Source organism: Saimiri boliviensis, chromosome 6, assembly GCF_048565385.1.
Source record: "Saimiri boliviensis isolate mSaiBol1 chromosome 6, mSaiBol1.pri, whole genome shotgun sequence".
Lineage (NCBI taxonomy): Eukaryota > Metazoa > Chordata > Mammalia > Primates > Cebidae > Saimiri > Saimiri boliviensis.
The window spans coordinates 33,953,049-33,968,028 of NC_133454.1; the positions used below are offsets into that span (position 1 = coordinate 33,953,049).

At 33.6% G+C, this 14,980-nt stretch overlaps 1 long non-coding RNA gene across 1 annotated transcript in view; it reads right to left on the reverse strand.

Moving 5' to 3' along the window:
• Positions 1 to 5,489: 5,489 nt before the first annotated feature.
• LOC141584811 (uncharacterized) overlaps positions 5,490 to 14,980 on the reverse strand; it is a 50,487-nt gene continuing 40,996 nt past the window's right edge. Inside the window, exon 5 of the long non-coding RNA XR_012518007.1 lies at positions 5,490 to 8,002. This is a non-coding gene — a long non-coding RNA (uncharacterized LOC141584811). The remainder of the gene's footprint in view (positions 8,003 to 14,980) is intronic.

Below are 14,980 nucleotides of genomic sequence, written 5' to 3' on the forward strand. Positions count from 1 at the left end.
CGTCTCATGAGTGATGTTGGGGGAGGGGTGTGCTTGGGCAAACAACCAAATTGTTATGTTGCATAATAGGAGTAAATAGTACATTCCTAAAACTAAAAACTCTGAAGAGTTAACATCAGCATGTGTTTTTCCAGGCATGAATATAAACACCAAAATAATTACTTAAAAGAGATTAAAAATGGTTCCTTCTGGTGTGGGTGAAGTGCAAAAAATGAGAAGCAGATGAATTTCTGAATTTTTTAATTGAAAATCTTGTAGAAATAACTTATTAAAAGTAAGTTAACATATCTGTTAAAACTAGTAGAAAATATTTGGATATGATATTATCCAAATATTTTTCATCTTCATTAGGATAATGAAGATGAAAGACATAGAAAATGGGCTGTACCTTCTTTCAGAATTCCATGATGCACAGAAGATTGCAGGGACTCTAAGCCATTCTCTCCTCTGTATAACTGTCAAAATCATGTTGCAGATGAAAAGATATTTGAATCTGTGTAAGTCATACTTTGTCTGGATGTATGATTCCTTGCGCTGTCATCCAGCACAGTATGTAGCACACTGAAGGTAAGCAATAAGTATTGTCAGATACATACCTGCAGTGTTGCACTGCCTATAGATTATTTCACTGAAATAGATTAAAGTTATATGGGGATATTCACAACTTGGCCAAGTAAAAAAAGTTAGTCTGGGCTAAAAACTAAAGGATCACAAAATTAAGAATGTTGTAGAGGGAATTAGGTAGAAAGAAACATAACTAGACTTAGAATTTAAGAATGTTAATTAAGTGGCAATAGGCTGTGATAGTGATGGTGATGGTGGGGTTCATTGTGAAGATTAAATTACATATTTGAAGTCTTCTGTTGAATAATTAGAACACAAATGCAGTCAGGTTTGATCTAATTATCTTGACTTACAGCCAGTAGACTGAAATTCAATCTTAAATGAAGACAGGCTATAGACACAATGTGAGAATAAAAAACATTTCCATATCTGTTTACTATATTGGTTAAAACACAAATTATAAATATAAAAAGGGCTTGAATGTAATCAGAAAAGGTTTGGCACAGATTAATGAGTGTAGCTGTGATTAGTGAAAGCAACAATGAATGTGACACCAATGTCACCAGAATTAAACAAAATTTCAGAACCTTTAATTCTTTTTTTTTTTTTTTTTTTTTTTTGAGACGGAGTTTCGCTCTTGTTACCCAGGCTGGAGTGCAATGGCGCGATCTCGGCTCACCGCAACCTCCGCCTCCTGGGTTCAGGCAATTCTCCTGCCTCAGCCTCCTGAGTAGCTGGGATTACAGGCACGCGCCACCATGCCCAGCTAATTTTTGTATTTTTAGTAGAGATGGGGTTTCACCATGTTGACCAGGATGGTCTCGATCTCTTGACCTCGTGATCCACCCGCCTCGGCCTCCCAAAGTGCTGGGATTACAGGCTTGAGCCACCGCGCCCGGCGAACCTTTAATTCTTATTGGCTAATTCACTTCTGAAATGTACTTGAGCTTAGTTCTAAATAACATATAAAGGAATTTACAGTGGGAAAAGTTAAATAGATGGCCCAAGGGTACACAGAATGTAATTTGAAGAGCAAGGTGTTAAACCCAATTTAATATGGTTACATATTTAATGTAGAATCCACTGCATATGTCCTGTTACTGTTGCAAACTATACTACTGCCTTCAATATTGCCAGTGATCTAAGATGATGTACTGAAGTTACAATTAATAGAAGCTTTTCTATACTTGATTTTGCCAAAACTTAGCACGTACCCATCATCCCAATTCAGTGTTTTGCACATCCTGGGTGTTAAATGAGTATTTTTTGATAAATAAATATATGAAGTACCTATTATGATTCTGATGGTAAATATTTGACATTTTAAAGTTATTTTCCTGGTAGAAAAATTTACTTTCCTTGGTCAGAAGAATATTCAGGCCTCATTGTACTCTGTTTCTGACTCTATTTTCCTTAATGCCTTTATGTTACTATTTGCATCTAGTAAAATGTTGCTTTCCTGAGATTTGAAGCTTATTCTCCTAAAAGCATGCAGAATTCCAAGTTGTAGATCAGAAAATCCTTTCTTAAGCACTGGTTTTTCAATGAAATTACTTATATTTAATGGTCTTTGCTTACCAGATATTTTTTTCTGCTTTAAATAACAGCGTAAAAAACAAAAATGAAAATTGAAGCAAGCAGTCTTGAGCTTGATTTACTAAACTTCATTCGAGGAAATGCATTTTCATTATATAATACATTTCCTTGGAGATAAAATGTCCATATTTTGTGTGAGGAGGTATATATAAAAATTAGGCTAATAATTCATGTATTCTAGGGCATTATAATGTCAAATAAAAATACCACTCTCTTTTCAAAGTCTGTAAGCTCAATGAGATAAATATTAAGTTGTGATTTATTATATTTTCAATTCAAATTTATCTAAGGAACAAAACAGCATAAACTTTTTTTATTCAATATTGAGAACATCATCTAGTATGTGAATTCAAAATACGTGTAAGAATTACCTAAGTGAAACACCCAACAGAGTGTCTTATATGTTGTATATGTTTGAACAATAAATTCATTAGATTTTTTAAAAGTATATATAAAAGATGGAAAAGAAAGAAAGTGTCAGAAAGAGAAAGAAAATAGGAAAAGAAAGAAAAGCTTCGTATATTTTGATATGTCATCCCAAGAGTCTGGCAAATATGCTCTATGTATTGTTTATTGTATAAGACTGTTTACTGTTTTTAATACTACATAATTTTAAATCTGTGGATATCGTGACTGTACGTTCCTTAGCACTACAACTGAATCAACAACTAGAGCAAATCCAAACAAAGTCTTGTTCAGGAAAAAAATGAGAAATATTTCAGTTACATTACATTTTCTTTTAACATGTCATAAAGACCAATATACATGTAATGTAACAGGCAACTTTGAAATACAATCTTTTTTTTTTTTCTGATTAAACTTACAAGTGGTCTTCTATTTGCTCAGGAAGGAGAGGAAAGCAGAAAAAATTGAAGGATGAGAATATCAACCTAACTACTGAGCATTTCAAATCACAGAGTGCATGCAGCCTGTGCACCAGGGCAGCCCAGCAGATTTGCCTTCAGTTAAGCACTATAAATGCACATTCATCCAAATGAACTTTAAATAAATCAAAGTCTTTGCAACTGAAAAAAGAGAAGAGAAAAAATAACGTAATTTCAGTGAGACCAAAATAATCTATAGAAACGTCAGTGCTCAACCATATTTGAAAAACTGTAAGTTACTTAAAGTTGGAGACTAAAATGGAATAAGAAATATCTCAAATTTTAAAGATGTTATATTAAGAGTAAAGAGTAAATGCTGTGGAAAGTGACAGCACAATGGAAAAAAATTAACTTCTTGGAATTACTTCATGATTAAGTGGCATTTCAGGTTGTACAGAGAGTCATCCTCTTATCAAGATAAATATATTCAGTTGTTGATTTCTGTGGCATTAGGTCCACCTGCTTTGTGAAGTAGCTATAGAGACATGCACTTGAGTGCACATACACACACACATTAGGTTGGTTACATAAATATAAACTATGGTGCACACATGCAATAGAATATTATGTAGGTATAAAAATTAAGAAAAACTCTCCAGAAGTTGTGACAGAGTAATTTCAGAATATACTGCTAAATAAAAAAGCCAAGGGAAGAGAAACAGGAATACTTATTTGCTGCTGGTAGGAATGCAAAACGGTACAGCCATATCAGGTGATAGTTTGGCAGGGTTTTTTCACACTTTAAGCCCACTTATCTAGAAATTGCCTTCTTTGGCATTTGCCTAAATAAATTGAAAACTTACTCTCACACGAAAACCTACAGATGCGTGTTTATGGTAGCTTTATTTAAAATTGCCAAAACTTGGAAGCAGCCAAGATGTTCCTTGGTAGCTGAATGGATAAATAAAATGTGGTAGTCCAGTCTCAGCTTGCAAATGAAATGATCTATCAAGTCATTGTAAGACATGGAGGAAACTTAAATGCATATTGCTAAGTGAGAAAAGCCAATCTAAAAAGGCTACACATTGTATGCTTCTAACTAAATGTCATTCTGGGAATGGAGACAGTAAAAAGATTAGTAGCTGACAAGACTTGAGAGAGAAAAGTATAAATGGGTAATGTATGATAATTTTTAAGAGAGCAAAATTACTTTCTATGTTATATGGTGAATACATATCATTATGTATTTCACAGATTGTATAACAAGAATGAACCCTGATGGAAACTGTGAACTTAGGTGATAATGATGTGTCAGTGTAGGTTCATCAATTGCAGCAATGTACCACTCAAAGAAGGATGCTGATAGTGAGGAAAGTTGTGGGTATATGAAGGTAAGGGGCATATGGTAACTGTAATTTCCACTCAGTTTTGCTGTGAACCTAAAGCTGCTCTGAAAAATAAGGTCTATTTTAAAAAGCAAAATGATATATATTATTTTGCAAGGAGAAAAGGAGGAAGCATGCTTATTTTTGTAAAAGAAATAATAGGAAGAATGAAACAAAACCAGTGAATTTTGTTGTCTAGAGGAGATGGGTAGTAACAATCAATGAAGGAAGTAATTACATTTAAAAGTATATATTTTCATATGTTGTTGACTTCTAGATATAAATTATTTTACACATTAGAAATAAAATTAATAAATATTAAAATCTAAAACTGAATACATAACAATCTACCTGTAAGCTAAATTAATAACACATTAAGAAGAGGAAAAATAAAATTATCTAAGTAATAGACCATATACAGAGTTCATTAAAATTTAAAAGAACTATAAATAAACCTTGAACATTAATTAGCACTTTTGATATTCTTATGGCATACATATATCAATATCATAAATATTTTGTATATATCATATTATTGTGTAAATGAGTAATAGATTGGTATCATTAGCAGTTAGAATTCTCAGCATGAAAGAAAGTCATGCAAAAAGGGAATGGGTGGATTAAAAGGAAGAACTCTGTGGTACTGAAATGGAATTGGAGGATTTTGTTTTAAATCGTTATATATATGTGTGTGTGTGTGTGTTATAAATATGTATGTTACTTTATATACACATATAAGATATATGTGTGTATGCTATATACACAGAAAACATATACACATAGGAATATATATATATCTGTATATATTTATACACACGTACATATACATGTATATGTGTATATATACATGTAATACCTACATATACATATATACATATGTGTGTGTATATATAAGTGTGTGCAACAAGAAGGATGAAACAAAACCAATGAATTCGGTTGTCTAGAGGAGATAGGTAGTAGCAATTAAAGGAGGAAGTATTTCATTTTAAAGTATATATATATAAGTATATATATATATAAAGTATACATATACTTTATATATATATGTATATGTATATATATATATACACATATATATATATATATATATACATATATATATATATATATATATGTCTGCTGCAAAGACAAAGAGAAGAAACAATGATCCTGATCTTTATTCTTCACATCAAAGGAAGTAGAACTTCTTGAAGAAATGACTGATCCTGGGACTGATGAAGTAAAGCTATAAGGGGGAGCCTTGAACATTTTCTTGGGCCAAAAATTAAAGATGTGCTCAGAAATTGATAGAGACATGTGGAAAGAACATATGATCTTGCAAATGGCCAGAGAAGGGCCTTTTGCACTGCACTTTCTCCTACTATGGGTGCTCTGGCTTCTATCTGACCTTTTCTAACTATTCTTAGTTCCTTCTCTTAGTGCTACACCAATACCCTTTGCTGTTGGAGTCTCTGAACTAGGCCAAACATGTTAGGGTGTTCAAGCCCAGTTACTTTCTGGGGTATTAAAAAACTCACAGGAAACCAGTGCATTACTGGCAAGCTATAAAATGAATCACAGTCTGATCTCAGTTAATCTAATGCAGCCTTGAATTTTTTTTTCTATACATTACAGCACATGTACAGCCTGGAAAATGAAAGCAATTTTCCATCTTACTTTCATAACTCATGTTTACTGCCAATTCTTTTGTAGCCCCTCTCCCTGTCTTTTTTTCCTTTCCAAAAAATGATGAGTTGATATTGCAGGCACTGAAACCAAGTGGCACTTCTCAGTAACCTGAGGAAGTAAAACAGTAGTCTACCCCAATTTTTGACCAGGGTCTGTCTCTTACATATGCAAACACACATACTTACATGCATGCACACACAAACACTATTATATAAAATGAATGCATATGTATACGTTCTTTTCACTATTTTCACTTAAATTGTATTATGAGTATTTGACATATTATTGAATTATCTTTGAACCATGAATTTAAGTACTACATATTTAAGGATATAGTTATGCTAAATTTTCTAGACAATATATTAATGAATAGTATATTAGTTTACATATAGATTTTCAATATTTAATAACATGAATTACATTGTCATCACTTAGCATAAAATTTGATAACATTTCTGATTATGTCATTAAAACAATTTGGAAGATATACAGACAAAGAGCTTAGACAGTTTTTTTTGGAAAAAGATCTATTAAGTTGTGCAAAAGTAATTGCAGTTTTTGCCATTACTTTTAATCTGTATATAATTTCTCCAAGTGACCTTCCGAATTATATGAAAGCAACAAAAATATTGTCAATTAAGAATTTATTAATTATTAAGGTATTCCACAATATTAGTTTTAGAAATGAGGCATTTGTAATGGTGACAGAAAATTAATAATTTTCTGATTTAGCATATGCTTCCAGGGAAGAGTATGACCCCATATTTTTTGCCAAAGGCTTTAGTGGCTAGTATTTTGTGGAAATAACAAAGAAGGACATAAAATAGCAGATTGATAACCCTTAAGTAATTTATGTCATATTTGGGAACTTCCTTCTTAGTTTACCTTAAAGTATTTACTTTTGGTCATCTCAGCAAAAGCCTATTAGAGTAGGACCTTATATTTTACGATTCTGATTCCTCCATAGTATTCAGTACAGTGCTTTTCTGTGTATAATAAATATGTGTTAAATTGAAATAATTTATACTTCTTTTATCTAAAGCCTCTTAAAAATTCTGAGTTACAGTGTTATAAGTATAGACCCTTATTTTCAAAACAAGTCTAATACAAACATATTTTTTTATTAGATAAAATAAGTTAAAAAAAAATCTCTTGCAAATACCTGTACCATAACTTCTCAATTTCAGACAACTTTTGCAACTGTGTCAGTTTTTTAAAGTTTAAATTTTGTACCAAAAATATCTAAAATGTTATGTAACATCACCTTCTAAATGCAGTTTCACAATGACTTTTCTTTTTCTGGTAAAATTGCTCTTTGCTGAGAAATCATAAAGTTATGCCATTGATTTAGGTACTGTATGAAGATTTAAGATCATTTGTAATTATCAAATTTAGTTTTTAAGACATATGAGTAAAATGTTAAATGCAACATATTTCAGATATTTGGTCCATGCAGACTACTTGAACAAAAGTTTTACTACTTTTAAGATAAGAACATAGAAATGATTAAATTACTATTACTATATAGTCGATTAATCAAACTATGCCCTCAATCTATGTTAATGACATATTACGAGTATTTTCATGGTCTTTATCAGTATCCAAGACTCAATTGACAATAATATGGCATACACTACTAGTTTACAAGATCAAAATAAATATTTAAACTTGTTATACTTTCTTTCTTCCAAAGCTATACAGTTAAAACTAACGATTTTATAGAGATTTATTTTTTATTAAATGGTTTCCTTTCATTTGAATGAAATATCTATATTTTATTCATTTGTATCAATCCCTAAAAAATTATAATTAGACCAGAACGTATTTCTAATTTAGGAAATGTATCTTCTTCTATAAGATAATTTGAACATAGACATGTAAGTTAAAGCACGTACCTTGTTATGTGGCGATTATAAGAGGCATTTTCTATTTTGCCATCCAATAAAGTGGATGCATTCCTGATGACTAGTTGAAAAAAAAAGAAGCTTCTATCAAAGATGAGTGATAAACTCTCAATTTACATTGTCTGCTACATGCCCATTACAAATAAAATTTCTAAGTAAGATATATTTAGTCTAATTGCCTAGGACTAGCCTATTAGTGATACAAACATAGTGCTTTAGTGAAATATAATCATATGGTATTAGAACAATTATTTCTCTTGTAGAAAAGTCAGCAGTTCAGACAGACATTTAGGCCAATGCTAAGGATTTTATCACTATCCTATAGTTGAATCTTTGTTTATATCTTTCTATTAATAAAAGTTGTCTTAATAACCACTATAAATTTTGCTGCAATAATGCATTTGCTCTCTGATTAAAAAGGTCTATCAACTAAATACAGCAAAGCTGGGGGAATATTCAAATAATGGGTCTGAACATTTCAGAAAACTTGAGAGAATTTTTTGAAGTAGTGAAATTCTATTTCTGGCAAAGGTACAGTAAGCAATTCAAACAAATTTTCATTCACTGAAGACAAGTATAAAATATCTGACTAACTTTTAAAAAATATTCCAGAAAGAGAGATAAAAAGATAGAGTCTGATAATGAGCCAGGAGTCAGCAATGACTCAAGTTTTGGAGTCATCCAAGCTTAGAGCTCTTAATTTGGGGCCACTTTTCCTCACCATGGGTGAGAACTCCGAGGGGAAATTTACACATATTTGCTGGGGCAAGCAGACAGAATTGGAACATAGCATCCGCATAGGTGAGGAACACTGGTGACACTTTTTAATCTTGCTTGGAATGTTGAGAGCTGCACATTAGGAGTAGGTTGCACTGGAAGTAGATAAGCCCTAAAAGGACTGTTGCTCAGCTTCAAATTATCTCAATTCTTGGAACTATAGTCGTTGTCAAGCTACAGTAGCGTCTGAAAACATTTCAAAATGCAAGTGTCCCTGGAAACAAAGAAAAAGCCATTCTGGAGGAAGATGATATCATTTAGACCTAAAACTATTTATATAAATGATTTATCTAACAAAATGATGAGTATGCAATATAAATATGGCTACATGTAAGAACAAAAGGGAACTAGAATAAATAGCAGAAAATAAAAATAGAACTCAAAAGTTCAAGTGATTGGAGTAGTCATAAAAATGCTTTAAAATAACATTGCATGTTGTGTTCAAGGAAATGAAACTCGTTTGAAAAACTTGTAAAAAAATAGATATTTTCAATAAGAGCAACTTAAAGGAATTAAGAACTCAATGGGTAGATTAAAGGTAAATTAGTCATAGTTAAATAAAGAGTAAATAAACTGAAAACTATATCATAGAAAATATTTAGAATAAAGTATAAAGGTTAAAATAGAATTTAAAATACAAAGGATAAGAGACAAGACAAGGAAGATACATCAAGAAGGCCTAATACATGTTTAATTGGAATCTAAGGAAAGGAAAGAGAAAAGGGTGAAGCAGTTTATAAAGTTATAATAGCTTTAAAAAAATCCAAAACAACTTTTAAAAACAATACATTCAACAGGTCATAAAATTTCTAAGAGAGATTTTTAAAAAAGCAATTTACACCTTAGTGCTTCAGAGTAAAACCTCTGAAATGCAGAGACAGAGGAAAAAAATGGGAAAATGGGGAAAGATCTCAGAGAAAAAACACATAGTATTTCAAAATATCAAGAGTTTTGCATTAAGATATTTCCAAATGGATACTGAGGCAAGAGTTTGCATACAAATAGTTTATTTGAATGGTGATGAAGGCAACATAGTTAAGGTAATCGGTATTTAAGAAAAAGAAAGAAGGAAAAAAAAAAGAAAAAGAAGGAAGGTAATATAAGTTGTATTAATTGATCAACTGACACAATTCTGTCGATCAACTGACTTAATTCTGTTGAGAATCTCCAAAAGCCTGTGTAGAAAGTGCCTTAGGATTCACACAACAGCTGAGGACTGAGGTTGTTGTATTTATTCACCAGCTCCCATCCATCACTAATTGAAGGGTACTCTTAGTTCATTAACTTCTAGGCACTACCAGCCAGCACCACATGAAGGCCAAATAAGCTTTTGTAGCTAAAAACTAACTCTAGCTGAGATTTGTAGGATATGGGAATAAGAACTTGTTGTAGTATACAGCAATTGTCAGAGCTTAGGAGTTACATGAGGAATATTGAGCACATCTGCTTCATTTCTCAAAAGAAAAGACAAAAGCCTGAAGAAAATTGAATGATGCTATTTAAAAAACCCTAGAATCAAAATTGAAAGAGCTAGAGGAGCAAGATGAAAAAAACTCAAAGCCTAGCAGAAGACAAGAAATAACTAAGATCAAAGCAGGACTGAAGGAGACAGAGACACAAAAAAACCCTTCAAAAAATCAATAAATCCAGGAGCTGGTTTTTCGAAAAGATCAACAAAATAGACAGATCACTAGCCAGACTAATAAAAAAGAAAAGAGAGAATAACCAAATTGATGCAATAAAAAATGATAAAGGGGATATCACCACAGATTCCACAGAAACCCAAACCATCATCAGAGATTATTACAAACAACTCTATGCACATAAACTAGTAAACCTGGAAGAAATGGATAAATTCCTGGACACCTGCATTCCCCCAAGCCTAAACCAGGAAGAAGTCGAAACCTTGAATAGACCAATAATAAGGTCTGAAGTTGAGGCAGCAATTAAGAGCCTACCACCCAAAAAAAGCCCAGGTCCAGATGGGTTCACAACCGAATTCTACCAGACATACAAAGAGGAGCTGGTACCATTCCTTCTGAAACTATTCCAGACAATCCAAAAAGAGGGAACCCTTCCCAAATCATTTTATGAGACAAACATCATCCTGATACCAAAATCTGGCAGAGACTCAAAAAGAAAAGAAAACTTCAGGCCAATATCCATGATGAACATAGATGCAAAAATCTTCAATAAAATACTGGCAAGCTGACTGCAACAGCACATCAAAAAGCTTATTCACCATGATCAAGTAGGATTCATCCCAGGGATGCATGGCTGGTTCAATATAAGCAAGTCCATAAACGTAATTCACCACATAAACAGAACCAAAGACAAAAACCACATTATTATCTCAATTGATGCAGAGAAGGCCTTTGAGAAAATTCAACAGTCCTTTATGCTAAAAACCCTCAATAAACTAGGTATTGACGGAAAGTATCTCAAAACAATAAAAGCTATTTATGACAAACCAACAGCCAATATCATACTGAATGGGCAAAAACTGGAAGCATTCCCTTTGAAATCTGGCACTAGACAAGGATGCCCTCTCTCACCACTCCTATTCAATATAGTACTGGAAGTTCTAGCCAGAGCAATCAGGCAAGAAAAGGAAAAAAAGGGTATTCAAATAGGAAAGGAGGAAATCAAATTGTCTCTATTTGCAGATGACATGATTGTGTATCTAGAAGACCCCACTGTCTCAGCCCAAAATCTCCTGAAACTGATAAACAACTTGAGCCAAGTCTCAGGATACAAAATCAAGGTGCAAAAATCACAAGCACTCCTATACACCAGTAACAGATTTAAACAGAGCCAAATCAAGAACGAACTGCCATTCACAATTGCTACAAAGAGAATAAAATACCTAGGAATACAACTAACAAGGAATGTAAAGGACCTCTTCAAGGAGAACTATAAGCCACTGCTCAATGAAATAAGAGAGGACATACGCAGATGGAGAAACATTCCATGTTCATGGTTAGGAAGACTCAACATCGTGAAAATAGCCATACTGCCCAAAGCAGTTCACAGATTCAACACCATTCCCATCAAGCTACCAATGATCTTCTTCACAGAACTGGAAAAAAACACCTTAAACTTCATATGGAACCAAAAGAGAGCCCGCATAGCCAAGTCAATTCTAAGCAAAAAGAACAAAGCGGGAGGCATCACACTACTGGACTTCAAACTATACTACAAGGCTACAGTAGTCAAAACAGCATGGTAGTGCTACCAAAACAGAGATATAGACCAATGGAACAGAACAGAGGTCTCGGAGGAAACACAACATATCTACAACCATCTGATCTTTGACAAACCTGAAAAAAACAAGCAATGGGGAAAGGATTCCCTGTTTAATAAATGGTGTTGGGAAAACTGGCTAGCCATGTGCAGAAAGCAGAAACTGGACCCCTTCCTGACACCTTACACTAAAATTAACTCCTGATGGATTAAAGATCTAAACATAAGACCTAACACCATAAAAACCCTAGAAGAAAATCTAGGCAAAACCATTCAGGACACAGGCGTAGGCAAGGACTTCATGACCAAAACGCCAAAAGCATTGGCAACAAAAGCCAAAATGGACAAATGGGACCTAATGAAACTCCACAGCTTCTGCACGGCAAAAGAAACGGTCACTAGAGTGAATCAGCAACCAACAGAATGGGAAAAAATTTTTGCAGTCTACCCATCTGACAAGAGGCTGATATCCAGAATTTACAAAGAACTAAAGCAGATCTGCAAGAAAAAAACAAACAAGCCCATTCAAAAGTGGGAGATGGATATGAACAGACATTTTACAAAAGAAGACATACAGGAGGCCAACAAACATATGAAAAAATGCTCATCATCACTGGTCATTAGAGAAACGCAAATCAAAAACTACATTGAGATACCATCTCAGGCCAGTCAGAAAGGCGATCATTAAAAAATCTGGAGACAAACAGATGCTGGAGAGGATGTGGAGAAATAGGAACACTTTTACACTGTTGGTGGGAGTGTAAATTAGTTCAACCATTGTGGAAGACAGTGTGGCGATTCCTCAATGACCTAAAAATAGAAATCCCATTTGACCCAGCAATCCCATTACTGGGTATATATCCAAAGGATAAATCATTCTACTATAAGGACACATGCACACAAATGTTCATTGCAGCACTGTTTACAAAAGCAAAGACCTGGAACCAACCCAAATGCCCTTTGACGATAGACTAGACAGGGAAACTGTGGTACATATACACCATGGAATATTACGCAGCCATCAAAAACAATGAGTTTGTGTCCTTTGTAGGGACATGGATGAAGCTGGAAACCATCATTCTCAGCAAAATGGCACAAGAGCAGAAAATCAAACACTGCATGTTCTCACTCATAGGCGGGTGTTGAACAATGAGAACACATGGACACGGGAAGGGGAGCACTACACAGTGGGGTCTGTTGGGGGGAAATGGGGGAGGGACAGGGGTGGGGAGATGGGGAGAGATAGCATGGGGAGAAATGACATATATAGGTGAGGGAAAGGAAGGCAGCAAATCACACTGCCATGTGTGTACCTATGGAACAATCTTGCATGTTCTTCACATGTACCCCAAAACCTAAAATGCAATAAAAAATAAAAAAAAAAAGAGCCAGAGATTCAGGAAGAATTAAAGAACAGCTAAAACGTTAAGTAATGGGTATATAAATAGAGTATCTAATTTAGTATATAGATCAGTCAAAACAATAAAAAATAAAATAAAAGCTCATAGATTGAGAGTAGATAATAAAATTAAAAGAAACATTCTGAGAACTTTTATCACAGAAGAGAAAGAAAATAGGTATTAATATTACACTTGAAGTAAAAAACATATGCTATAACTTTTAGCATAGCCCTTATAGGACAGTAAACATGTATATAGTTCCAACGTTATAATGCTTAAAAATTGGAACAACAAGAAAAAAATGACTGTTACAGAGAATAAGAAAAAAAGGAATAATAGGCATTTCAATATATAAGCATACCTCATTTTTGCACTTCACTTTACTGTGCTTTGAAAATGTTGCAGTTTTTTAAGAATGAAAGTTTACAGCAACTGCATTGAGCAAGTCTATTGGCTCCATTTTTCTAATAGGACATGCCAACTTAATGTCTCTATGTCACATTTTGGTAATTCTCAGAATATTTCGAACTTCTCCCTTATCATTATATCTATTATGGTGATTGATCTATGACGAGTGATCTCTGATGTTACAATTGTTCTAGGGTTACACAAAGCATGCCCATGAAAGATGGCAAACTTAATCAATAAATGATGTGTGTTTCCTGACTGCTCCACTGACTGGCCATTCCTCCCACTCCCTTTTCTTGAGACACAGCTATTCCCTGAGACACAGCAATATTGAAATTAGGCCAGTTAACAACCTTACAAGGGCATTTAAGTGTTCAAATGAAAAACAGATTTGCATGTCTCTCACTTTAAATCAAAAGCTAAAAATCATTAAGCTTAGTGAGGAAGCCCTTTGAAATCTGCAATAGACAAAAATCAAGTCCTCTTGAGCCAGTTGGTTGGTCAAGTTATGAAAGGAAAAGAAAACTTTGTGAAGAAAATTAAGTGTCATGCCACTGAACACATAGACAAAAAAATAAAAATAAAAAAATGAAACAGGCTTATTCTGATAGAAAGTTTTAGTGGTCTAGATAGATCAAAACTGCCACAGCATCCCTTAAACCAAAGCCTAACCCAGAGCAATACTCAAACTTTTATCAATTCTACAAAAGCTGAGAGATAAGGAGGCTGCAGAAACAACATTTGATGCTAACAGAGGTTGGTACACAAGGTTTAAGAAAAGAAGCCATCTCCATAACATAGAAGTCAAGGTGAAGCAACAAATACTGAAGTGGAAGTTGCAGCAAGTTGTCCAGATGATCTAGCTAAGATCATTGATCCAAGTGACTACATCAAACAATGGATTTTCAATGTGATAAAATAGATTTATATTGGAAAAAGACACCATTTAGGCCTTTCATAGCTAGAGAAGAGGAGCCAATGCCTGGCTTGAAAGCTTCAAAGCAGCTTTCTTAGGAGCACTCTCTTAAGTGCTAATGCAGGTGACTAAGTTGAAGCCAGTGCTTCTTTACCATTATAAATATCCTAGGGCTCTTAAGAATTATGCTAACTCTACTCTGCCTGTGCTCTAGCAATGGAACAACCAAGCTTGGATGACAGCTCATCTGTTTGCAGCATAGTTTATTGAATATTTTAAGTCCAATATTGTGACC